General features: G+C 37.6%; 1 protein-coding gene across 1 annotated transcript in view; it reads right to left on the bottom strand.

Moving 5' to 3' along the window:
- The window catches only part of PRDM6 (PR/SET domain 6), a 94,987-nt gene that overhangs the window by 31,566 nt on the left and 37,931 nt on the right, over nucleotides 1-25,490 (bottom strand). The window lies entirely within an intron of this gene.

Here is a 25,490-nt window from a genome sequence, read left to right as displayed (position 1 = left end):
AAATATTTTTTGGTGACGCAAGTCAATCACACTTTTCTTATCAAGCCAATCTTCCCTGTATTAAACATATTTGTGGTATCTCAAGGATGTGAGTGACCATGTTTCCCAAAGAATATTTAACCTATTTTGACAGGCTACTCTTAAGTAATGAGCTGCCGGATAAACAAAGCAAGCTGAAAGGAGAGGCCACACTGACATGGCTGGAACATCCACATTAAAGGCCCCCCGGTCTCAAACACATAACTGTTTAAAGGCATTCAGAGGCAGTAACCGTCTGCTCAGCAAGCTGGGTGACACCTAGCAGAAGGCAGTTGGAGAGTTATGGAGCTGTAAAGAACTGGCAAAATGCTCTGATTTGGGTGAAATAAATGGACTCTCACCTCACAGAAGATATGGGACTTCAGCTGTCCAGACCTGAAACTATTAGGAGAGGAGTCATCAAAAAATACAGACCCTCGAAAAGCAAAATTTAAAAAAAAAAAAAAAAAAAAAAAAAAAAAGTCTGTTTTCTATGGATTTAAATGTCTTGAGGTTGGCCTATTAACTATTGCCTTGGGTCATCTCAAACAGATTTTTTTTCATGATCGCATTCAAGGCAGTGACATCTGCTTCAAACCAGTCAATAAGCATGGGATAAAAAGTCTTGTGCAAAACAACTAGCCAGCTGGGCACAGGTGGGGTCCGTGCCGACAGCAGAGGCAACCAGCTCCCACTTCCAGAAAGCAGGTCAGCCCTGGGCAGCTGGGAGGATGTGGTCTCCAGAGGAGTGGGAGCTCACGGGTTACATTTATACAGCAATTCTAGAAGGTCATTCCCCGTCTAAGGGGCATCCAAGAAGCAAGTGGTACAGTTTTTAGAAGGACCATTGTGAAATTGGACCTTTGCAAATAAAATCAGCAGTGGGATCCGACAGCTGCTGGGGTGTTCCCAGAGCATCCTGAGAAATCATGTCTCTTACTCTTGCTAATCAGCTTTTCCACTTCTTTATAAATAGTCACGGAGAATCCACGGAGAGTAAGTCTTACAGAGAGTCTCATTGGTTACATTTAGGTTCTAAAATTAGTGCGGTCATTCACATAAATTTAGCTCAGTATTTCTATTCAGGGGGCCAAAGGGCTTAGCAACAACAGCCTCTGTTTTTTAATTACCATTTAAAACAGCTGATTTTTCTTTCTTTCTTGAATTCACTTGTCTCCACCCCCAACCTTCCCACTAACCCCCACAAATAAAAGCTAGACAGTAACCTAATAAATACAATTGTTTGAGAAGTTATGACTGCATAGCATGCCAGAGTGATCACAGCTGATAATCAACGTAGCCTGAGAAGAATGAATACATTCCTAAATTACATTCTATTTCAGATTAATGACTTCTTTAAATTCTCAGTTTGGGGATGATGGCAGAGAATGGAAACATTTCACGTGGTAGGTACATCTGCTACATGAGCAGTCAAATGACAGACTTGGTATTTAGGTTGGGTTACACTGTAGTTATTTTATTGTTGTTTTTGTTTTTGTTTTAAGAAGCTGGTTCAAAGATTGAAGGTCTCAACCCTGAGCCTGCTGTTGACAGCCCATGCAACAGTGAACAAGGCCACCCGTTCCTTAAATGCCACTGTTTATCTATAATGGAGCCAAAAATGTTGATGGCCCAGCCCTCTGCCCTGTCCTCTCCCCATGAACAAACAAACCTTCCATGAGGACCGCTGGTGAAAATAATTGTGAAGCATTTGGAGAAGTGCAATTCTCCTTTGTGCTTCTAGCCAAAGTCCCCAACAGCAAGAAAAACTCTAACATTTATATGCAGTGGGTGCTACCTTCTGTGTTAGCTCATTTGAAAACCAGACACTAGCCAGTCAGTCTTGCAATCATTTGAAAACCAGACACTAGCCAGTCAGTCTTGCAAATTAGTATAGTATAAAAAGTGTTTCCTTCTACACTCTGGTTTCTTCAACTAAGCATATTGGGACTACAGGACCTCTGCAATTTTTGCCTAATGAAAATGCTACTTGCCTTAAAAGTAAATGGCTACCTATCAGGCTTTTTCCAAGTATCACACAATGTAGAACATGGCATGAGGCTGAGCCTCCCTGCCTTCAGCTAATACCAATATTAAACTATTTCTTATGAACCTGTGATGAAAACCCCCCCAGCCCATAACCGTGCACCCAATCAGAGCTGAGGAAACTCATTCAACCACGACTGATCCTCTTCTCTCCCTCAGCCCCCAGAGCCCAGCTATCACTAAATCCAGTTGAATTTGCCTCCTAAACTTTTCACATGCACCCACTGCTCCCTCTCTAGTTACCTTCCTAGCCCAAATCAGCTTCCCTTCTCACTCGAAGTACTGCAATGGCTTCTTAACTGATCACCAACAGCATCTCTGGGTCTCCTGCAACCAGTTCTCAAAATGTAGCCAGAATGATCTTCCAAAACACAATCTGATTACCTCCACATCACCCAACTCTCCCCCAAAGAGAAAACTTCATATATGTCACAAAATGTCAAGTCATAACAATGTATGTTCACAGCATGTGGGGAGCTCATCATGCTCTCGATGGCCAGCACCTCCTTTCTGTTCCACAAGGAGGCCAAACATTTGTGCCTCTGCATTTGGCTCAGGAGAACCCTGAGCCCTTTCTGTTGAGTTAGCGTTTAAACTCAATGTTATTTAAAAGAGAAGCAATAGACCAAAAGGCACTGATGCCTATTTCTGTTCATTCCTCTAGTATTAATAAGAGGATAAAACTGGGAAAACACCCCTATGTATGTGAGTGCTAAATAGAAATTAAGACGACTTCTCAAAAAGGCTCTAGGTACTAATTTGGGTCCTGTCATTACTCTCCATCACTAGCTCAACTTTTTTTCCATTTAAGAGCTCCATTTAAAAAAAAAAAAAAAAGAGGGTCAAATTTCACATGTAACTAAACTATATACAAGAACACTGTGCCTGTCTGCATCCACCAACTGTGGCAGAAAGGGGCTGATGTTCTGCCGCCTAGGTGGGAAGGAACAAGTGGAAATGTTTCAACAGGTTCCAGTCTAGAGTAGCAGCAACAATTTCAAGTTCAGGAAACTGTTCCTGGAGGTTGCATTAATATCTATATTTGTGTGACAGTAAAAGGAAATTTTAAGTTAGATACCAACAAAATTTTAGGAATTTAAAGAGACAAATTAATGCCAAGAGAAAAGTTATTTTATTTTCATTACCTTTCAAAAGATTTAAAATAAGCAGAAAAATATTAAAAATCATGCACAAAGTGGTTAGACAATCCCCTTAGTACCTATGAAAATGTTGAAAAAGTGAGAAGTTTTATTTATTCAAATAGTATGAATAAAGACAAGAGAGTTAAATTTAGATTAGGTTCTGAACAATAGGTTCTGAAAGAACACTTGATTACAGCACAGTTTTTCTGAAAACTGTGGGATTTTATCCTAAATGAGCATGAACCACCAAAGTTTTGATATCTGCTCTGTTCTTTCTAAGGAAGCCTTAGAAAGAACAACGAACCCTCTGGAGGTAAAGAAGTACACAGGACACTTGATGGGAAAAGTGTTAAATTCTGCAATGGAAAACCCTCAATACTGTAGAAAGTATATTTGGCAAATTTGTTTTAGAAAGCTAGTTCCATCATTGCTGAAATGGAGTATAAAATGGCACAGTCACGTGAAGAACATTTAGGCAATATGAAATAAAGCTGACAATGTATACCCTATAACTCAGTTTCATGTCTAGGAAGTTACTCCAATGATACTCTGATACATGTGACTAAGGAAACAAGTTCAAGAGCATTCTTTGTGCATTGTTCATAATAATCAAAATCATTAGAAGAAAAATCGTAGTTTATTTATTCAACAAAATAGAATAAAGCACTTAAAATGACTGAACTAGATCTGTTTGTATTAAGATCCAGTTCACATAAATATCAAATACATATGTTGACTAAGAAAATCAGGTTGCAGATTGATGCATAAGATACCAAAATAGGGGGAATTAACACTATCTGAAATGCTTATTTTTTTCTAAAAAAATTGTGAATCAAATATGACAAAGTGTTAACACTTTTTTTGGTGGCCTGTACATTGGCATTTATATATTATACAATACTTGGTGCTTTTCTGATATTTTTTCCAAAGAAGCTCAAAGAGAGAAAAATAAAAAGAAAACCTAGCCATTTCTTTCTTTGTAGTTTAGTTCTTGCATGTGTTGTTAAAATAAAGAAGCTTACTATTTTACCCAAGGTTAAAAACAATACTGGTGTTAGCCTTCTGGGAAAAATAGTTCTAATATGTATCACTGCATTATCAACCACTGATTTCTTCTGTGATTGATGCAATTGCTATTCTAAAACCATTGTTTTTGGTCTATACTTTCTCTTTTATCTTATATCAGTGGGAGCAGAAACATAAGTAAGGGGAAGAGCTAATTTTTACCTTTTCAAGAGATTTTTTTAGTTTTCAATCCAATAACACTAACTGGGATACAGCTTATGTGGTAGAAATAATTACCACAAATTCTGCCTCATTACAAACCATGCATGGTATTAACTGAAAGCCACCATGCAAAAGGTGTGTTTCATTGCAATCTTGGATATTAGGAAGCACCAGTCTACCTTTCATTACCTTATTTTCCTAGAACAGAATCTACTTTAAATGAGAACAGCATGAGTAAAAAGATGCTGTTACGTTATATGTATGTTATAAACCCTGGTCATGAGTGGCTTGCTCATGTCTTTGTCATTTATGAATGCTGCCAACTTATATTAAAAATAATAATAATAATCAGAGAAACAATGTTAGCCAGGGACTGGTGTGGGCCCATTTTAACCAAATAGCAAGAAAACTGTATTGGTGATTCTGAGCAATCTGTTTCTCTAAAGTCAGATTTGCAGACTAGTGACTCTCAGGCTGAATTCAGGCAATTGACCAACATTGTTTTTCCTCCACATTGCTTTTAAAATTTGAAAAGTTTATGTATTTTCTCATTTTTCTTGAAAAAAAATCAAAATATCGGTCCCCATTCTCTGGCACTCATCCATTGAAGCTGAGAAAAAGAAGGTGACCCCTTTTAGATAGGCCATGTGCTTTTCTATTGGGTTGGCCAAAAAGTCCATATGGTTTTTTTCTGTAAAATAAAAAGACACGTTTTTCAGTTCGACCAGTAACTTTATTGATTTGGATATTCTGAGTATGTCAGCTACCCCTTAAGTGGTATAACATTCATTGTTCTCAATGAATGTCTCTATTTGATCACTATCAACTTCAAACTGGTCTACCTGAACATAGAGCATCATCCAACGAGAAATCCCCAGCATGAAACATCGCAAACCACTTTAGACATGTTCAATCAGTCACAGCATCTTCTCCATACACTGCACAAATCTTTTCGTGTGTGTGTTTTAGTTGCATGTTTACCTTTCTTGAAATAATAAAGCACAATATGCCGAAAATGTTGTGCATTTTCTTCCATCTTCAATATTAAAATGGCTGCACAAAAATTCACAAATTTTGATGTTTTTTTAATGCATGCTGATATGACAGCTGTCAATACAATCTAACAAAATTGTTTCAACTAAGCACTACTAGAGCCATCTTATGGAAAAAAACATGAATTTTTTTTGCCAACTCTATAGTTCTCCATAGTCACTACCACTCCCTATTGTCTTACAGGCTTCTTCGCTAGTTTACTTACCTGCCTAGCCTCTTCAAGCATCTACATGTGTAATCCCAGCTTTAAAAAAATTATGGCTTCCCTGAACATTAGGGTATTACAGTGGGGGCCACTTTCAAGGAAAACCATTTGAACTAATAGCCTAGAAACACAGCAAACAATCATTGCTCCTGTGCTGCCCAGAGACATCATCTGACTGAGGGTCTCCCGTCTGGGCTGTAGTTTTCCAGGATGTGGGAGAGCAGAGAAAAGCATTCACTTCTTCCATTTTTACCAGCAGAGGCTTTCCATAGCCTTTTAAAGCAAGGGATCCCCTTTAATTCAAAGAAGTCTTATATGTAATTCCACTATAAAAACAGATAAAAACTTGCCTTGGTCCACCAAAAAAATATTAATAAATTAAATTAAATTAAAAGAAAGTTTCCTGGTCCACTATACAAATGGATAAAAAGAAAGTCCATCAGGAACACCCCACCAGCTCAACGAGCCTCGGCTTGTTCTCTGAGGTGGTTCCTGGGATATCACCAAGGGCCGCAGGGAACTGCGGGGCCCTGTTTGAAAAACCACAGGCAGTGCACTTCCTGCAGTAGGTAGACCCCATGAAGAGGTCAGTCAGCAGTTCTGCTAGAACACTGAGTACCTCGGCCTAGGAATTTAGAACCTACAAAAATCAGATTTAGAAGAGACCTCAGACACCATCTGTTCCAACCTGATTCACTTACACATAAGGAAATGGGGTTTCCAAAAACTGGTCACTGAGACAAAGTAAGACGACTACTAGTCAGTGGCAGAATGAGGCCTCATCTCCAGGGTCCTCATCCCCCCATCCCTCCGCCTTCCTATTAGAAGTGTGCTGAGGTCTCCCTCATCTCATTTAATCCTGCAAATAAACCAGAAGAGAGTCTATGATCTTAACAACTGAGCAGCTGACATGAGGGAGCTTATTTTATGAGCAAACATCTAACACAGGGCCGAGCATGCAAGAGGAACTCAAAACATGCTGAAGGGAATGGGACTGAATTTTCACAATAATTCTTTAGCTTCTTAGAGATCTGAGATTTTATTCAAAGCTTAAGAAGAAATCCCACTAAATGCAACTAAAACTTCATTCTAAACCCTAATAGCAAGGGCTTTTTTTGGAAAATAAGACATCTACCTTGAACCTAACTTCTTTCAATTCTATGAACTGCAAGGGTGAATTTCATAGAATGATTAAAACGTGTTAAACAATTACCACTGTAGCAGGCTAAGGAAAGTGAGGTCTTTGGGAATTTCCGGTTTAGACCTCAGACCCGGGCACCGTTTTAGTTCCTTCCACAGCACGGGGAGGACCCAGGGATGAACAGATACAAAGATGGTTTTCTCAGATCTCCTTCAGCTTGTCTCTATCCAGTGTAAAATTCAGAAAGTTTGAGTTTCAATAATCAGGTGTATTAGTAATTTGAGCAACTCAATTGAAAAAATACACTGTCTGCCAAGTTGGATAAACATGTTTTACTGTGAGATTCTTCTGTGCCAGGAGGTGAAGGTGCAATATTTTGTGGCCTGTGGGTAGCTATGGGCTACAGCATTGTTTCGACCATGAAAAGTTAAAACCAGAATACCTCTGTTGCTAAATAAAAGATTTTACTTTTAACAGTGTGGTTGTTAGTGGAGACTTTCTTAAGTATTACCAGTGGAAACAAGCAATGAAAGAGAATGGAAAGAACAGAGTGCAGAAGTTAAGAGCATGTATGTGGGTATCAACTGTATCTCCACATCAGGTGGCCGTGTGACTTTGAGCAGTTACATAACTTCTTGAGGAAACTGAGGCCATCTTTAAAAAAAATGGTGCTAATGATGGTCCCTGTATCAAAGGACCAATAGGAAAATCAAATGAACTAGAGTATATGTAAAGGATTCAAGTGGGCACTGAGCACACAGTAAGAGTCCCAAGAGCATTAGCTATCCTTTAGGCCAACATTATAATTATATGGGAAGTGTCAGCCCAGGCATAACCTACTAACCTGCTTGGGGACACTGACCATAAGATAGTATATGCGGCAGAGGCAAACTCATTATTGCTAAAGTTAGCAGACCGTAAGCTCAATGAGGGCAGAAATACATTTCAAATATTTTTTAAATTTACCCACAACTACCTTGCATAAGGTTCTCTATGTATCAGGAAATCAACTTCTACTGAGAGAAGGAGAGGGAGAAGAGAAGAAAAAACTGGGGATCACATAAAGGAGGCATAGAAGTAAACCAGTCATTCAATTTATGTTTTTACTTCCCAGATAGGTCTATCAAAAAATAAAACAAACTATTTAAAATGCTGAATGAATGTGATTATCTAGAAAATAATAAAGAAGCATTTCTTCAGTCCTATATTCTCCATTTCCTAAATTTAATCAGTCTTCAGTTTAATACACTGTTATAAAAACATCATCCAAAAAGACACGGGCACCCACCACACCTTTAAGAGCATTCCTTAAATAAACAGGTAGTAATTACAAGTGTTTTAATTAATTATGACTTGAGGACCCCCACAGACCTCTCCCTGAACATCACCTACCATGTAGGATTGCTTGACCTCTGAGGCCACCAACATTTCTGGCCAGAGGAGGGCCCAGCTTACAGTACCTCATTTCCACAAGAACAATGGACATGTCCAAGGCAGGCAAGCAGTCTGTGTCACCCAAAGTGCCTGGATGGGGGCAGGGGACATTTGTGGATGGCAGCCTGGAGCATCAGGCCAACAGAGATACCTGTTAGCCAGGGTTTCCGGGCGCTGCTCCCCACGCCAGAGAGGAAGACAGCAAAAAAACCACTGTGGTCTCCCAACCTCTTTACTTTTAAACTTTCCAGTCAACCTAAATCAAGGCTTGGGAAGACAGATCCCCAAAACTATGTTTTAAAAATGAGTGCAACCCTTTGCCCCACCTTAACACAAAGAAAGAACAGTAGGTCATACACATCTGTATAGGATGTTAGTTTATAAATTACTTTCACAAGCTTATTTGTGCCTTATAACTGACCTCGAGGGTAGACTGGGACATTATTCTGTTTTACAGGTAAGAAACCTTGGGCTGTTGAGGTTAAATGGCAGTTGGTGGGTGTGACAAGGATAAAAACTTCCTGAATCACAAGCTACCATGTTATTGCTTTTTCCCCCTCATATCCCATTTGTCCTATCAGGGAGAAATAGTAGAGCTTTTTCTTTAAAAGCATCTGCAGTTCTCCAAATGAGAGCCATGAAAATGTTCATAATGATAAATAACGTCATTTATAAAACAAATCCCCATTTTCAGGATAAACGTCAATTTAGTGAGAATTATTCAATCTGTTAGTAGAATTTACACAAAGCAACCACGCCACAGAAAAAGACAACTCCCCAACAATGCACTGACCCACACTCCTCCCGCTGGCAATGTGCCTCAGTGACTGGGAACATCAGAAAACGGGGAAGGCATACATTTGTGGGTGAAGAGGCACATTTTACAAGGAAGGCTTCTTCATTAAAGTAAACACTAGCTACTGTGGCCATATTAATGTGTGTCCAGTTTTTCCACTTTTTTCTCAAGTATATAATTCTATAGGTTTTTTTTCTTCATTTCAATCATTTCTTCCTCCTCCCTCCGGTAGAATTAACGTTTTTTGTTGTTATTTCTCTTAAGAAAACTCCTTCTCACTTTGGTTTGGAGTGTTTGGCATGGCAAGATTTTGAGACGAGCTATCAAAGGCCAAGTAATAAACGCCCCATAAAATAAATGAGTAATGGTTATATACACCGTTGCCGTACTTTCAGTAATGCTGATATAAAGCTATATACTGTACTTTGTCAATTCACATTCATCAAGTCTCAGAAATATTAGAAAATCATTAGAGGTTTATGTTGAGCTTGCAGATAATACTAACATATAAGTCAAGACTGAAATATGGTGATCAGAAAAACCGTTGAAAAGTGTCAATAAACTGTAAAACACCCGCGGTGGGGTTTGTGAAGCCTGCATCAGCGAGCCGGCCATGGGAAGGAATGGAAACGGGTCCTTTGGTCACACGGTGGGTCAGCTGCTGTTATGTGTCAGGCCAGCAGAAGAGATGGGGTGACTCAGGATTCCAGCACAGAGACCTGGGGGCTCCCGAGGGCTGCGGAGCATTCGGTGAGTCACTCGCACTTATCTCCGAGGATGCCAGCGCCCATCAATACGAAGCCTGCCATCCATCAATCTGGAGTCCTCGTCAGACATCCTCTGTCTGTTGATCAGAAGACGACTTCGGAGAATTAGGCCTCCATTATCAGGATTTTTGTCTGTGATCTGAACAAGCCACTGAACCTTTAACTTTTCACTTGGCAGAAACACACATGCTGGAAAAGTCCTGACAGTTCATTCATTTTGCTCCGTCCTGGAGCCAGTTGATGCCTGACTGGTGAGACCCGCCCTCTTTGATGTTGTACTCTTTTGAGAGTGCCCTGCTGTGAAAAAAATTTTATCCATCCAAATTAAAGAGAAATATTTCTGTATCCAGCTGTTAGCTGTGACATGTTTGCCATTTTTCAGGGCACTGGCTTGGGGCCATCCACGGGCTCCGCTGCAAAGCTATCTTTTTCCCTCTCGTCTGCTGCAGCAATAATACCCACAGTGCACAACCGTCTCCAGGGTCCACACAACATCAACACAAAAAAGGAAAATACTGCTAATCCCGATTGCTAAGAACAGCCTCAGAAATATTTTCATGTGGCCGTTTCTTTTTTTCATTTCATTTCTTTCTTTTTTTAGTATCCTCATTAATGTCCTTCACAAACTGTAAAATTCTTTGACATCATTCGCCCATTTAAAAATTGCTTCCATTCCGTTTTCCAAAAATCTAGGTTTTAATGAAAATAACCAACAAGAAGTCCTGAGTTCTATCAAATATATTTACAAATGAAATGAATTTAGCTCCTGTGAAAACTTGTTTCATAGGGAGAGAAATCTGCGTAAATGAAGAAAAACTCTCATGAAAGCTTGTATAAACATTTAGATCTAAGTAATCAAAAAAGCCTGTGTCTTCTCGTATTTATTAAGTGTCATTGGTGGCTTATAAAGATTGCTGCCATGAACTGGGTGTATGATAAACAAAGGGCGGCTCACATTATTACCACGTTTCTCTCTGAACATTGAGATGCATGAGGAAAACACTGCAGGCTCCAGCGAGCCTCCCATTTCTGGCCCCTCTCTCTTCCCTCTCGTTTTCCCTTCTGCTGGGGTGGAAAGGGATCAGCGGAACTAGATCTCAGCACTTTGTGTCATAGAACCCTGCCTTGAGAATAATTTCAGACTCACTAGCACAAACGCAGTTACTCGCCGGCCTTTTTTCTCACATCAGTAAAGGCGAGTTGTGAAACAAATAAACCACAAAAATACACTGTAGGTGAGAAAGTATAAATTTTGGAAAAAATAAACCACAGGAAATTCTGAGCTAACACGCTCCTCCACTTGGGGGGGACAAAAAATATATATTCCCAGTATGAGCTGATGGGATCTGCACATTATTAATAATAGTATACCAAATAGATCTTCACTAGAGAACTATAAAATAACACATCAAAGTTACACACACACTGTGGCACACGCTTGAATTCTCTATATGGTTCATACAATATATCTTAGGGAGTACCATTTAACCCTTACTGTACTGGAAATTTCTGTTTTATAAATTCTAGTGGGTGTAACAGTATATAGACCTTGATGAAAACTATTACTGATTTTATACTTCAACATGGTAGCTAATGAAGAATACATTTCTAAGCAGTTTGAACCAAAGCCTTGGTGCAAACTGCTATGGTAAACAACAATCATATTAAATACTTACAAGGTAATAAGTAGGGCATATCCCTTAAAAATAAGATGGAGGCTATTTCCATGTATGTGTGGACACATTCTCCAGGCCTTAGAACTCAGCCACGTTTTTTTAGTAAGAACTTTCTGAAGACACAAAATATTTGTCCCCATGAAGTAATGGTTTCCTATGGTTTTACTTTCTTTTCAGAGCAGTCTACAGCTTTATTTCTCCACTGAAATGTGTCACTCTTTAAATTATGATGTTTTCTTAAGTCTACGACATTCTTTTCCTAACGACACCAATAAAGTGTGATTGTCAGACACACTTTATTAGAGGGAAAGTGACAACACCTTCCAGGGTTCAAAACACATTTTCAGATCTTAAATAATTTAAAGACATTCCTTATGTCAAGTGAGGACAGTACCGAGCATGCACACATTTCCCAATTTACACCATCCTGCCCTGGATCCCTGGACAATCCCAGAGACATTATCAACCCTTAGGTTCACAGTGCTCCAGAAAGTGCAAATGTGAGGGTCACGACTGGCACAGCCCAGGCATGGGTCCGAGGGAGAGCCCTCTGAAGTTGCTCTCCTCCCAAGATAACTGCTTACAGGAGAAACCTAATGAAATTCCAAGTTTGTCCCGGAACAAGAGATACAGGAGAAGGATGGACTTTGGCTTTTCTGAACCGTTTTCTTGAAGGAAGGGCTGCATAGTTGTACAGAGGACTGGACACACACACCTGCTTGCCATAGGTCTCCTCCCCATCAAGATCCCCATAAGAAGGTAGATGATGATGGCAGTAACGATGAGCCTTGAAGGTAGACTTCTGACCTTTTAGACAGCATTTTGTCAACAAACATTTAGTAAGAAGCTACTATGTGTCAGCCACTAGGCTTAATGCAGGGCATTAAAAACTTAAGACCCAGTCCCTACCCTCAAATAATTCATAGTTCAATAGGAGAGATACACACATAAACAAATCAGAAAATATTTATTCTGGCACCACAATCTGTAGACTCTTCCCATCTAAACTTTGGATATTTGATGTCCAAAGGTGTGGAAGGACTCATGCTTTACAACTCTACAAGAAGAACACCAGAACATAAAGAGTTAAAGCTAGTTATTAAAACAAGTTCTGGACTGTGAGGCAGCCTTTAACAAATGCTTGATTAAAATCTGCCCATCTATAACCTCAATGAGAGAAAGATAAAATCTGTCTTGTTTGCCATAGTGTCCCTAGTAATACAGAGCTTAGCTTATTGTAGTACAGTAGTCCCTCTCTATATCGCGATTCACTTATCGTGGCCTCACTCTATCATGGGATTATTTAAAATATTACATTTAATTACTTATCGTGGATTTTTTGCTATATCGCGGGATTTTGCGGTACTGTATACGTATGTTGTTAAAGTTACACAGGTTTAAGAATGTAAAATAAATGTAAGGCTCCTACTTTGCAGGGGGTTCTAGAACGTAATACCCGCGATAAGTGAGGGAATACTGCCTGGTTCAATAAATGTTTGTGGGTTGGTTGAGTGATTGGTTGGTTTGGCTGATTGGATGGGTGGATGGGTGGGTTGGTAGATGGATGGAGAGGTAGATAAAAGGATGGATAATCACAAGGATGCAAATAAAAGGATACGATAACTTCAGGGCACCCAAGCACTAAGGGGTGGCCCATGTCTCTCCATCCTCTAGGCACCCCAACACACCTAGGGCAGAGTTGAAAATCCAACTGGGAGATTTTAAAGGGATGCAACATTACCTGAAAAAGTGTGCTTTGCTTCACTGGCTAAAATGAATACTTCTTTTATTATCCACGTCCCTTAGTTCTTGGGTTTCTTTTTTCAGCTTTATTGAGGTATAACTGACAAATAAAATTAAGGTATTTGAAATATACATTGTGGTGATTTGATATGCATATACATTGTGAAAGGACCACACCCCATATTGTTATTAACACATCCATCACCTTCACATATTTATATTTTTTATGAGAACATTTAAGTTCCTTTAAAAATGCCCAACAGTCCCCTGTAGAAATGAAGCCACTGCAAAGCAAGCTGGATGGAGATTTTAGTCAATGGTGAGGCCAGAGGCTACTAAATGCCTGGCAAATGCCTGCCTCTCTGCCAGTGTTGGTCCCTCCTTCCACCCCAACCCCCCAAAAGTGTCCCTTGCGAGGGTTATTGTTACTACCCCTAGTCCCTCCCTGCTGGGTCCACTGCTCCCTAGCATCAGGATCCCAATAGCTGAGATTTACTCCGAGCCCTGAACCAAGGTCAAGGTACTACTCCTGGAAAGAGTTTTCATTTTGAACTTTACCTTCAAGTGAGGCTTGAGTGGGGGCATAACGCTCTTTGAAAGAAATCCAAAGAACTACAGCAAGTGCTGACGTCATCCTGGGACAAATGACCATTCCCGGGACCCTTCCTATTGCATAGATGGTCCATTTTGGTCCCCGTAGAGACCCAGGGTGAGGCTTCTGACTGTTCCTGCAGTTCTAGGGCAAGAGCACATGCTTTCTCAGAGGGCGGAGCTCAGGAGAAAAGGTGAGGGGCTCTGGTGACAGGGCAGCCCCAGCTCCTCCCGCACAAGAGCTTTCTGGGGGTCCTCTCCAGGGGATGTCAGCAGAGCCAGTCCATAAGGAACCTCAACTTGAGACCCTTGAAGTCATTTTCAAGTGAGGCTATACATACAACACACAGATAGACTGACAGGATTAAAAGGGGGCCTTCTTTGCACACTTAAACGTGGGTCCTTTGACTGGACCACACTGCCTGTAGTGAGCCATAAATTAACATTTTTATAAATCCTGTAATTAACTTATGAATAGCACAATTATATGTTTCTGGTATTAAAAGCATTAAATTGTTAAAGGTAAACATTTAAAATATACCCCTGTTTTTGTAACCCTGTTTTGGCATTTTTTTTTCTTTTAATTCTTCCATATATCAAGGGCCTCAGAAAATGGAAGTGGCTCAGGCCTCTAAACAGCCCTAGTTCAGGCTTGTTGATAAAGCTCCTTTCCACAGTGGGGACCGGGGGCTGGCAAGTGTGCCGCCGGCACTGGAACACGGTGCCTTCCCACAGAGAGACAGTCCTGAGTTCCTGGGTAGGCAGGCAAGTCCACAAGGCATGATTCCCCGGAAATCCAACCAAGAGATCCAGTAAACCTGAATGTCTGGGGCATGAGGTTTGCAAATCCTCTAGTTAGCAGAGGTATGACTAATGTCAACACCAAAGAAAAGCAGCCACCTAATTACCACATTGTTATAACCTGTATGCTTCCTAGTTCCTAATTAGGATTCACTTCTTTCCACAGGAAGTATCTATGGGTTGAAAGAAAAGAAAGGAAAGAGACCTCTTACACTGGGGTCCATAGAGAGGTTTCAGACAAGGCTACAAACACCCTGAAATCTCAAGAAAATAATATATGTATATCTAAGTAATATTCTGGGGAGACCATACACAGATTTTAATAGATTATGAAAGGAGGTGTCTACACACACATGCACACGCACACATACAAACGACTGCAAAATTCATGCATTCAGAAAGGACATTATTGAATGAAGAAAGGGAGATAAGAACATGTGTGGATGAGCCAGACTTCTCGAGGTGTTTTATGTATGTTTGAAGAGGTGCTCTTTAAAGACTGATAGGTTTCTTTGGTCTCTGAATTACTCGATCTCATTTTCATTTCCTCCTTACTGGAGCCCTGAGATTCCTATGTTCCTTTTACTGCATTTTCATTTTGTATTTGATTGCAACTGTTTTAATGGATTGGTTTTGCCTAAATCTCTGACCACATTTCCAGGACCACTAGAAAAGTAAACTGGAATAGAGTCCTTCGGTTGGATATTTTTAGGTTAGAAATCTTGTGAGTGGGCCAGATTACATCGTGCAATTCGGTGTTTCAGCTTTGTGGACATTAACCACTGTCTATTCTGAATCTAGTGAGTCAATGGTTATTAATATTCCAAAGCATTCCCTTCCATCTTTGATCAAACCCTTTGATGGCACCATTATTTTTCTACTAGAAACAAAGTATATAATCACATTAAGTCAGCCTATCGAATAGAACCACTTGCTTTGTAAAGTATAAAATGTTCTATAAATTAAAGCACTGTTTATCCTTCTCTGGCTTATGCCTTTATATTTCCTAGTTTATTCATTGGTTGATGAGCTACAAATTAGGAATCCTGAGTTCTAATTCTTACTTGATCAGTACTAACTTTATGACTTTGTAACTTTGTATTGACTCAGTGTGTAAAGTATGGATACTAAATAAGATGATCTTTGAGATCCTCAAACCCAAGTTTCATGATCCTATGAATTAATGACTACGTAAATGTGTCTTAAAGATAAGTTTGTAGCTGCTGAAACCCAGAAGGATAAAAGTCCTAACACAACCATTTCAAGCATAAATAAAAATATTCTGACACCCAATATGGGGGGGGGGTGAATAACACAACTATAAGTCACATACTTTTCATTAGACCTGTGCAAATTTAATTATAATTTATACCTTCCAAGCTGCAGACTATAACTAAGTCAAGAATAAACTCTTAAGCAGTTATATTTTTAAAATTCCACATAATTGAAAGTGAATTCAATTATACAAATGTGTAATGCATACACTTAGGACTTCAGGGAACTGGAGACACAGTAATGGAGCAGAATCAGACAGCAGGAGTCTCAATCTTGGATTCAGTGATCAGGACCTGTGTCATCCTAGGCAAAACACTTATCTCATTTGTACGATCAGAAAGACATTAATGCAACTTCAAAGCATTTTTGTGAGGATGAAATGAGATAATCCATGTAAGTGTCTGACACATAGTAAGTGTTCAATAAACAGCACCATTATTGTTGCTTTTTCCTGGTGGATGTGGGTTTTTCTGTCCAAGACAGATTTCCTTCTATTTCAATTTTCTGAAAAACTAAGTACAAAAGAAAATGACAAAGAATTTTCAATCCTTGGATGTTGTGTGTTAAGTGGAATTGGACAGAGGAGGAATCAAATCTCAGCTATGTGACTTTAAGCACATTACTTAGTATTTCCAGTTTGTTTTCTTATGTGTAAAAAGAGAATAATAACCCCAGAGGGTGTGCAAAGATTTGCAGAAATAAGGCATATAAAGGGCAGAGAATAGTGACTGAGACGCAGCTAGCTACAGAAGAGAATTCCTAGAAAATTAAAAACAAAAATATTCTGTAGTTCAGTGATCCCGTTATATTAAATACTGTCAAATAATAACATTTTAAAAACCTCTATACCATTGTTTTGAATTAAAATATATAAATGTCAAGGTATTAGATAATGTTTAAAAGCTTAATTGAGGCACATTCAAACCTGAAAATAAATTTCCAAATCATCTCAGTTTTATTTCATTGTAGCACACTGGATTTCATTTTAAGTTAAAATAATAGTTTGAAGGGAAAAATAATATTACTCCTATATCCTCAAAACAATCAGAATTGTGTGTGTGTGTGTGTGTATTTTTACAAAATAATTCTGAACTGGGGTTATAATTACTCAAAACTGGGTTATAAAACCAAGAAAATAAAATCATGAGAAGCTTCACAGAATTTATACTTTTCTCTGTCTCAGCAGAAATATTTAGTTTCTATAATCACCCTTGTAATAACTGACACAAGTAACCCTAAAAAAAGATAATTAAATCTATTTTTATAAAAATATTTAACTTAGAATCTGAGGTTCAATTTAAAGGGGGAGGGGCATATCTGATGAAAGATTAGGCCAATAAACAACTTTAGAAACAATAATACCTATAACTATAATTTATTTAAGAATTAACAACTTGACTTCTCTTGATCAGTAAATCATTTGAAATCAAAGTCCCAGCAGGAGTAAATACAATAACATTTTTATGCCATCAAAGGGAGGACTGAATACAAAGATTCTGTCTCATTCATAAAACCCATTTCTCAGACCTTTGCTTTCATTAGAAAACAAAATTATATAGCCTTACGAAGACATGGCATTTTTTATTAGGTAAGAGTATATTTTCTATAAACCATCTTTGCATTTCTTTTGCCATAAATTGAATACATGTCAAATTCTAAATAGCATAATTAAAACTCAGCAAATATCTCTTTATTTAAATTGAATACCTATGTCTTGCTTAGAACTTGCTGCATGAGTCTTGGCTAGTTTGTACATTTTTGCTTTCAAGGATCTAATGTAACCATAGAAGATGTTACATCATGTAAATTAATTTCAAAGATGGTATTAATATAAAAACTATATCACATAACCCTAAAAATTTAAGATAGCTGCCAGGGTAATAACCAGATCGTTTTTCCAAACAAATATATATTTCATCATGTCATTTTGAACTTTTTCTGAACTTTTTTTTTTTAAAGAAAGAAAACTACAATTGAGACCAAATGTTTTGTAAAAGAAAATACAGGAAAGCCTAGTTGGCCAAGCATAGATAATTTCAGGTTAAAGATGTTATTATATCTTAAAGCTTAACTCATTTTTTTCATAAGCCACAGTAATTATGCTATAATTGTGCTTTGAGCTTGCAATGGTGTTTAGAATATTTTTTGAATGGTTTGATATCAGCTATGACTACCAATTCCATAGTTCCTTTTGCCCCTCATTTTAAAATTTTATTGTTGTTCAATTATGGTTGTCCCTTTTTAAAAAAAAAATTGAATGTAGGGCTTAGCTGCAGTTTGCAGTAAAAGCTATAATTATGTCAGCATCTTTTCACAAACAAATTGCAAAAATGAAGTCAGTTCTTTTTAGTATTAATTCCAGTAGTTGTTACAAGGGTAATAATAAAAACTAAATATTGCTATTGAGCATCAGAGATCCTTCTCATGGCTTGACTGACTTCATTTTATAACCCAGCTTTGAGTTATTTATAGCAAATGAAGACCTTTCCTGCAGCATCCTTTTTTCCACCTATTCTTCCTCCTTCCAGGCCATCTTCCTCCATCACCCAGCTCAACCTTTGTGCTCCTCTCTCTTCTATTTAGTTCAACTCATATTGGTTCCAAAATATCTGTCTTCTTTCAATTCAACTCTTTATAATAACCCAAAGCCCCGAAATTCAACAAGGATTAGCTGGATCAGTCGATACAATCAAAACAGGAGATGCAATGACTCAATGGAATTAAGTCCCCATGGTCTGCACCGTGGGCGCACACTGAGTGAAGCCTATGCGGCCACAGATGGGTTCAGCATATGCCAATAAAGAATCAATCCTCCAAAGACCCTTTCAAGAACAGCAAAGACCCTATGGCCCACGCTGACCACATCAGCCTCTCTCTCAAGCTCATTATGCAAAAACAAAAAACAAAAATGGGGAGGATGCTAATTTAATAACACAATGGCAAGACCTAGCTTTCCCTAAATATTATCTGTAAATTTGAGCTGCACTCCTTCTAGATTGTCCCTTGAGGAGATCAGTTCACAGACCACCTAAAAAAAAAAAAAAAAAAAAAAAGTAGCTTTTAGAATCTACCAAAAGATTTTATGTTGTACTTTAAAATTGATTTGGGTCAGGTTCAATCCCCAGTTTGAGGGATAAAAATGACGACTCCTTTTTCTTATCAAAGAACTGCAAATTTAATTAGAATTTTTGTTCACTTAAAAAATGACCTAGTACACTTTAAAAAGCATGAGAAGGGGACATGGTGCTTAACAAGGGTCAGTAAGAGGACATTTCCAGCGGGGCTTCCCTCAATGCCTCCAAAAACAAACAATGAACAGCACAAACAACTGAAACAAAACCAAACACTTGTCTAATATGCCCAAATCTTGAACATTTTGATTATGTTTGCTAAGAAAACATGATATATAAAAATCCAAATTTACAAGGAGTAAAGCAGTGATTTTGCTTGACAAAAAGGTTTCCTATAGTTTTCCTAAAAGCATCCAACTTCCCCAAAGCCTTAAAGTATGACTTGAATAAAACAAATTCAAAGGATTTATAACATTTCAAAACTACAGCTACTGTTGAAGTAGGCTTTACCTGTGTGTACACACAGATAAAGAGAAGAGATGATACAGGCGCTTAACAGTCTGGGCTGAAAGGGAAAGAGTAAATGTTCATATGCATGTGATAAGATAACATGCCCACTATCAGAACCATTCCTGACATTTTGGTTTTCATATCTGCCTTTTCCTCCTAAAGTGCGTCTCACACTTCCCTCAACTTGGTGCAACTGCCAACAACTACTGCTCCTTTTTGCACTTAGGGATTCCAAAACAGCATGTCAGATGCTAACCAATATTCATTGGTGCTCTGATTTTTTTAAAGTTATTAGACTAGGAAAAACTCAGGTCTACAAAGCTTTTTATCTTTGGACATACAATCATGAATGAAACAAAAACTTAAATTAAAGAAAACCATGTGGGCTGTCACCCAGTTCTGGCCTCTATCAGCATTTGGAAGGGACAGGGTGAACCTGGAGTAGGCAGGATTTCCCTTACCTCAGCATTGGCATAAATGGTTTTTGCTTTATCTTTCCACTGTCTGTACCACTGTATATTGAATATTCTTCTTTAAATGACTTTAAATCAATTTTTCATGTTAGCCTCACCATAAGCAATAATATTCATAAAATTCTGGGCTTGATGTACTAAATACAAGTAATTTCAAGCTTTGTGGATCTCCGGCTTTGCTCATCTATAAACAAAATGCCAGAGTGATGTCACAAGTCTCTTCTAAACTCAGAAGTTTGATGATCCCAAGATTCCTGCAGTGAATCGCCCAGTCACTTTCCACAGTAAAACCACAGCAGAGCCAGATCCAGACCTCAGGTTTCCGGACTCCCAACCTAGTCCTCCTCCATCCTCATTCTGCCATGCACATCAATGCCCAAGTGACTGGGAAATGGCAGCAAATGAGTATCTAGTGATTACCTTGTGCCAGGGGTGTTTCCAAAGATGCACCATATGCTATATCCCTTAATCCTCACAACCATCCCTTCACCTATTTCACGGATAGGAAACTGAGGCTTGAAGAGAAGTAACATGCACGAGATTATAGGGTTATTTATAAAGCGATGTAGCTGGGAGCTGGGGCCCCAGGAGCCTGGCTGCAGAGTGTGGGCTTTTGTGACAACAACATACCATGGATCTGGGGCGCCTCTCAGCTGCTAAAACTCCCATGCACACTTTGCTGGCAGAACTCTGAACATGAGAGGAGAGCAGTAGGGATGGACAGAGAAAGAACACCGAAAAACAGTATCAAAGAGAAAGATGGCTGGAAAACATAAGGACACTGAACAAAGAAATACACTACACTGTGCAGTCTTTCGCTTAAATTTAGCATAAAATAAGATCATCAATATAAAACTTTTTAATAGCACCACAAGTAACTGAAAAAAATCAAAATAACATTATATTCCCAGCCTCTTCCCCACAAAAAGAAATTAAAATTAAAGAGAAAAATTGTGGCCAAAATGTCCCCAAATAGTCAAATATACTAAAAAATATACTATATTTGTGATGTGATATTTATTAGTGACTTAGTTTCTAACTAGGCTTTTTAAAAAACATTTTCATTCTTTCTACAAAAGAACAGAAAATAACAACAATTAGAAACACTTTGGCTTCCCAGATATCTACTCTGTAAAACAGTCTACTGGATTAGGTGAATAACGTGGTACATCTCACTGCCATTCTTGGCCAACAAGAACCCTATAAACACATTTAAATGGAGCAGAAATAAAGAGGTGTTGTGATTCAGTTTAGGCCTACATAGTTCATGCTACACCATACAACATGCCAAAAAATATATTCAGAGTTGCAGTCTTGTGATCATAGTCTTTAATCTTATAAATGGAATGATTCACAAAAGGAGATAAAAAGTCTGAATTCAGAGTGGAATGGGACTGGAAATACAGCTTTATAATTGAAGTCTTCCCTCAAACTCTCACAAGAAACCTATGCACGTCTAGCAGAACAGTGAGACTTGGCCAAAGAATAAAGCTTCATTTTTACTGTAAGATCTTAGATCATCTGAAATATAATTTTAATACTTTAATTTCCTTTACTTAGGGAGAGTGAAAAGTAATAAAAAAAAATTTTTTTAATCCCAAGGCAGCATGACAGTTAACAAAACAAACAAATGAAACTCTAAAATAATTATGTTGAGCTCTGCTGTCCAAATAGATTGGTCTGGTTATTTTAATATTTGTGTAACATGGATAAATATGTATGTGTTAGGGGGTGTAAATGTTCATGAATAGAGCCTTAGGAATTTAAGAATTCATCCAAAATTCAGCAGTTTGAGATGACTTAATGAGTTTGATAATGGGACACAGAAACTTTAATTCTTAAATCATTTGTTTTATTTCAAAGCAGTCATGGGTGATTAATCAGCATTAGTAATAGTTTAGTGGCTTAGAAATAGTTCCTGGGGCTCTGGTGTAGGGAGTTAAAGGTGGTTTGGGGTAACGCTGCATTACCAACATCCCGTCTATAGCAACCATTAATGGACACACCCTGATGTGTTATTAAATCCACAGATCTTTAATATAAAGCTGAATTGCAACCCTTGAACATGTGCGCACAGTGGAGCCACCTCAAGGGAGAAACCCCTGCATTCTCTCTTGCAGCCAGGGATGCCTTTTTTGTTTTGTTTTGTTTTGTTTTTGTTCGGGGGAATAGCCTCAGCTTTTCCAAGATGATGAGTTTCACAACTCTATATTGCCTAAAGACTTTCCACTACCACTTTTATCTGAGTCAATGATTTCTAAGCCTTCATTGGATAGGGTGAGAAAAACGTTTCACAGGCACATAGGCAAAGGTAGCTTCATTCATGTTCATATGACGACAATTTGTACTTGTGTAGGAACTGATTGTTCTCAAAATACTTTCATATATATTTAGTTCACTAAGGTTCCCAGCCTATGTAAATTATCTAACAATGGCTAATTCTGGGATGACCAAGATTCCTTAAACGAAGACAACCATAGAGATTTGCTTTCAGCAAAAGATTTTCATTAATCAAGAACAGAGATTGGGACTTTTTTTTCTTAAAGAATTTTTTTGCCCCTTTTAGGCATTTATTTTGATAAGATCTGGTTATCCTTATTGCCTGTGGAAGCTGAAAGTGTCAATTGCGGCAGGTTAAATGTTCCTGCAATGCGATTATCTTTTTAAAATACTATCTTATATAATGTTCTCTCACACATCGCTGCATGCTGAGTAGCAACTGTAGATGAACCAATTAATTGAAATACACTCAAATAATTAATTCCTGGGAGCTAAACCACATACTATTTAGCAAGCAGTCTTATACTAGAGATGACTGGTAGAGATATGAAGTTAATAATTTTTATGTCTGTTTACAGTTATTCTGACTTAATTTCATTTAATTAATCTATTTTATGACAAACATATGAAAAAGTTCAGTTCCTTTCACAAATGCATTCAAACATGCCCATAAATTAGCTTCCTGGTGTGTGCTACTGTAATTAAAAATATAAAAATTAGAAAACTTTCTAAACAAATTGCAGGGATATAACATCTAAATCCATCTAGTTATACCAATTCATATCTTGTTAACTGCTATACCAACCTTCTTCATTAAAGTAAGCTTAATCTATTATCTTCAAATTAACATGTAAAATTTTTATTCCATTTCTTCTAGATGCTAATTTGAAGTACTAAAATAAAGATCTTGACTGAAAAACTTAACTGACCTTGAATGCATCCACATTCTTTTAGAGCTAAAGTCTCCAATAATTAAAGTCAGTACAATCATTAAGAAAAGAGAACAAGGAACCAAAATGCAGTGGTAAGATCAGGCTAGGAAAAATATTATGTAAACGCCACATTTCTTTTTCAGATACATTTTGAGTTTATACAAGAAGAGAGAACTACGTCTTGGCTGACAATCTGAGAAAGATATCTGGTAATAGGACAGAGTGACTTTGAGTTGTTGGAACTATTTATACAGAAGTAACCCAAAAGTTTGTAAAGTGATCCTTAACTGGTTTGATTAAAAGAGGGTAATTAATAAATGACAAGACAGAATGAAAAGTTCATTGTGGCATTTGATAAACCACCCAAGAAGTTAAATCAATGCTTTTCTGCTTAATTTCACTATTTGTTTTTCCATATGAGCTGCCAATTTTTTAACATGCTATAGAAGGAAGAGAAACTTTTTTTTTTGACTGATAAACATCACATATTTTTGTTTCAATCAGTTGAACTTTTTCAAGATGATCCTCACATTTGCTGTCACACTCATGGTGAAGCCATTATTCCATCAAATAGCCTCCTTTCCTCTTTTTTTTTTTTTTTCTTTAACTACTTTGACAAGAATACCATAAACAGTTCACATCACCCCTGACCTTCAGGGTGTATATCATCTTGTCAACATATAAACAAACACACTATTGGTTGTATTTTAATAGATTCTGTAAATATCAAGATCCAATTTATCAAAAGGTTCACTCTAAGTGACAGCTCTGAAATTCTGGATTGTATTTGCAATGCTAATTCTGACTTTTAATGAAAAAGGATATTTGGGTTGTGTTATGTCCTTTTGTCTTTTTTTTCCAAGAAAGTGTAATAAACTACCAGATTTTGGGGGTTTTTTTTGGTCCTTTTCTGTGACAGAAGCTTTGATTCCATTTCAAAAAAAGACTACTAATATTATCAAATGTGGATATTTCAGAAGAGAAACACATGTCTGTACAGGAAAAATTTATACAAGATTCCTACTACTCTCTCCTTAGTTTGGCAAAATTCATAACCCCTGATAATAAAAATACTTTGTTTTAAATGGAAAAGAAGATTAGGAGAAAAAAGATAAACACTATTTCTGCAATCAAGCCATTTTCTTTTTAATTCCATATACACGGTGTTGTCACAGCAGGGGTTACTGACCTTGTATCTTCTTTTCAAAACATAAAATGTAGCATCAATATTAATGTGTCCTTTCTCCTTACAAGGTCTTACATTAAGGAGATAATTATAAGAACATAATCATTAATACACTTCATGGAGTAGGAGAATTGGATGGACAAAATGTCCTGTTCATCAGATATGGTCTTCTAGATAGTATTTTTTAAAGATAACATGTAAGAGTTTATCAAACTTCAACAACTGTAAAGATACAGATCTATATCTTAACAAAATAGAAAAAAAATAACAAAAACCTAATATTATATCTGGGAGCAAAATTTTTAAATTAAGAATTAAAACCTTTAAAATAATAAAATAGCATGAGTCTATAAGAGATACTGACTGTGTAAACATATATGTGTGCACAACTACAATTCTACCATTAAAAATCATTCTTGGAAACCATCTTGAGTAGGCACATTTCTCTGAGTCTGGGCCAACCACTCAGCCAAAAACTCTGATGCATTTAGAAACATTCAAAGCTTCCTGAAATGTCAACACACTTTGAGAGTGCTCAACCAGAGATATGGGGATGATATACCTACTCTTGTGAAAAACTAAACAAGGAAACCCATTAGAAGGTACTTACAGAACATCCATGATTTGGAAACTTCTCTTTGATATAAGTTAAGAAGAGGAAACAAACAAAGAAAAAAAACCCACATAATTCATTGTTACTCGGACAGAGGAATTTGTTTAGCCTTATGTGAAGGCTGAGCCAGCAACAGTTCTAATTCTGAAAGGCCTGAGGTGTTTCTCCACATTTATGCACCCCATGTGTTAAGAAATGGGATTTTTAGTGCTGAAAAGACCACAATGTAGGGAGTTAGCTTGAGTAATAAACAAAGGAAATTTGGATCTCTCTACGCGATCATTTTAAAGTAGGACATCAAGAAAGCTAATATGTATACATCATGACTGAACTGATACTGCACTGAACACTAGACATATGCTAAGAGAGTAGATTTCAGGTCTGCTCGTTACACACAAAAAAATGGTAACTGAGAGGAGATATGTAAATTAGTTTGGCTATAGTAATCATTTCACTGCATACATGTATATCAAATGATCACATTGTACATATTAAATATATGATTTTATT

This window comes from Furipterus horrens, unplaced genomic scaffold (assembly GCF_987537825.1).
Source record: "Furipterus horrens unplaced genomic scaffold, mFurHor1.1.pri manual_scaffold_5, whole genome shotgun sequence".
In the NCBI taxonomy this organism is placed as follows: Eukaryota; Metazoa; Chordata; class Mammalia; order Chiroptera; family Furipteridae; genus Furipterus; species Furipterus horrens.
Note: the sequence above shows the minus strand (reverse complement) of the source record. Positions and strands in the feature narration are given on the sequence as shown.